We start from the raw sequence: 3,150 nt of genomic DNA, 5'->3' as shown, positions 1-3,150 counted from the left end.
GTGAACGGAGTTGCCATTCTCCACAGGAATACATATATGTATCCAGGAAGCCAGCTTATAAACTCATTGTCCCTGTAATATACCTATAACAACCCCATAACATCTCTAAGGAGAAATGGTGGCATAAATGTTCTAGATCAGTGTCGGCCAAGCTAAAGTCCCGTGAGCAAGATGCAAAATGGAGAAAGTCTTAATTTTGCCCACAAAATCATACATGGTATTTGGTCTCATTCGCTATTGCCCTGGGGTAATCTGCTTGGAGCAAAGTGACCAAGTGCAGTGCAAATATTATGTAGAATTCACCTCTGTATGTCAGTAGAACCTTTTGCTATCTAATAAATATGGGTATTTCCCCTGTTGTTTGACAGGTGCAGCATTTTGTATTTGGTCATCAGGAATGGAATGGAAACAACACAAGGAAGAAGGCTTATGTCCCACCCACAGTTGCTGTCACCCTCCCACCTGTCCCCACCCGCCTTGCAGGAAGCACCCACATTGGAGGAGAACCTGCCATTCTCTCGTACCCCCCCATTGCTGAGCAGTGCCGCACCCGTAGCCCACCTTCTTGCCTCTCCATGTACCTCAAGGCCTATTCTACAGCACCCGACCTACAGTCTGTCTCACCCTAGTGGCGTCGTTACCAAGTTGCCGTGGGCATCAATCCCCGCCTCATACCCTCCCCAACCATCCATCAGACTCAGTTCAAACCAATGGTTCCATCCCATTCGTACATCATGGCGTCCAATGAGCCTACGAAACTCAGTCAGTATCCATACATGTGAGATCTCAAGAACGCTCGGAGGAAGATCAAAGATTCAGACTTATTTCAAAAAAGAATTTAAACACATGGCCTTGTAGCAAATATGCCATGGCACAAGAAATTAAGGATATTTTTTAAAAATCATGTAGACGGGTGCAGTTTAAACAATATTAAGCTATAAATAAAGAAAAATATTTGCACATTTGGTATAAATTGTCTTTGGTCCTGTTCTCTTCTTCTATAGTAAATCTAGACAGGTGACTTAAGGTGCCCATACTCGGGCCGATTGTAGCTGCCAATATCAGTCCCTAAGACCAATTCGGCAGCTTATCGGCCTGTGTAGGGGCACAAACGACAGGCCTGCCCAACCGACATCTGACCTGAAATCATCCACATAGCGATCGGGCAGGTTAAAAAATGTAAGTTGCATTGGGAACCAAATCGCCTCGTTAATGCGGTCCCCAAACCAACTGGGCCTATTCCGGTATTTTGTCCCCTGTCTGTGTAGCTACAAACCATCCCGTATCACCACACGTTGTCCCTTGTGCTCATTAAGGAAACCACAAGGCAATGCTGGAAAAAAAATACAAGCAAATTGAAAAAAAAGATAAAATAGTAGTATATTCCCATTCCAACAGGAGGCCCAAAGTTTCCCAGAAGCCTTATACTTGATAGGCCTTATTTCTTATAGCTTAGTCCCCCCAGCTCTTGTGCCAAGTCATTGCTGCAGTCTCTATCTCGCCTATGTGACAATAGTACTCAGCGCTAAACGGGTCCCTTTAAATAAAAACTTCTTATCATGTGCTGAAAATTGCTTGCAGCTTCCTTGCAGTCCACTTCAATAATGCCTCAAGACGTATCCGAAACAACCGTATAGGAAGCGCATGAAAAATAAAAACAATATAAAACAAATAGTGTAAAGGCTAAATATAAGATATTACACCCTAAGTGTATGTGTAACACGCTAAAACCCTTTTAAGTGCTTAGTGCAACTTAAATTCCTCCACCCGGATGGTTAGGTAAGTGTGCGCACTTACAACAAAAGGTCCAATTGTTAGGGGTGAATGAACTCCTCCTCTCCAACAATACGATAAAAAAGAGAAACAAGTGTATATAATGTAACCCTGTTTATTAGAAAAGGTAAAATCCCGTACAGTGCAGGCTACTCACAAGCTTGTGTTATAAATGGAGCTCTCTCTTTCTTTCATCCTCCTGAGGAAGCGCGGCGGCATCACGTGAAACGCGCTGAGCTATAGCTATATTGGATCAAGATCGCTGTTTGAGCTGGATTCTGATCACGCTTCCTCAGGAGCACAAAGAAAGAGATAGGCTCCATTTTATAACACAAGCTTGTGAGTAGCCTGCACTTACGGGATTTTGCCTATTCTAATAAACGGGGTTACATTATATACACTTTAAGCAGACTTGGGCCATAAAAATACTTGTGGAGGGCCATATCTGCCCCTGGAGCCTCCAGTTGGACAGCTTAGACTAACCCATTCAATGATTATGTGACCTAAGGGCTAAGTCTGATTCCCTGTCTCTTAGTTAGTGGCGCTCAGACATCTTTTACCGTCACTGCCATACAGTGGCAAACAGTGACCATAAATTGCTTGTGTCTGTTAATTGCGCTTCCTGATGATGTTCTGCGGCTGTACCTCCTTACATGCCAGTAGCTTTCAGGCAGATAGCTGGCGAGTGGAGAAATCCAAATCAGACTGCCGTGTCCATTCTGGCCCTTTACTGCCATAGAGCCCCTAACAGCACCATAGTTTATCCCCCAGTTCCTTGGGGATAGTGATGAAAGGATTTAGGCAGTAGAGGGCTGTTCATTTGCTGGGCTCTGGCTGCTCATGGTCAGTAATACAATATATAATCACTTTATGGCAGAGAATGTAGAATTCCCTTTCACTGGCCACCTGTTGCCACATACCTTCCTATTATATACTGCCCCCTAGAGGAAGTAGATAACAGGTAATGGTAAGTGGGAATTTTGATTTGCTATGGTGGTGCAAAAAATACTCTCCCATTGGCTGCTGGTTGCTCGGCCCCAATGGCTAAACTTGCAGGGTGTTTCCTCCTGCAGAAACTCCTCCTTAATGTGCAAGTGTGTGTATATGTGTGTATGAGTGTGGGTGTATTATATCATCATATAGCCCATATATATAAAGGTTTATGTAAGTGCCCTGTAATTTGGGAAGGCCTTTAATGAACCTTTTAGAATAAAATCCTTTTGAACCTCTACAAAAACCACCTTTATCCGGCATTGGCCTCATACCTGCCCCCATGTTACCCTCTCCCTTTGCTGGGTGGAGCTGCCATACCACTTGCCTCTTCCATTTTTCATTGACACCAGGAAAGCAGAGTAATTAATGCTCCTGTGAATGAAC

Source organism: Xenopus tropicalis, chromosome 4 (assembly GCF_000004195.4).
Source record: "Xenopus tropicalis strain Nigerian chromosome 4, UCB_Xtro_10.0, whole genome shotgun sequence".
Taxonomy (NCBI): domain Eukaryota; kingdom Metazoa; phylum Chordata; class Amphibia; order Anura; family Pipidae; genus Xenopus; species Xenopus tropicalis.
Note: the sequence above shows the minus strand (reverse complement) of the source record.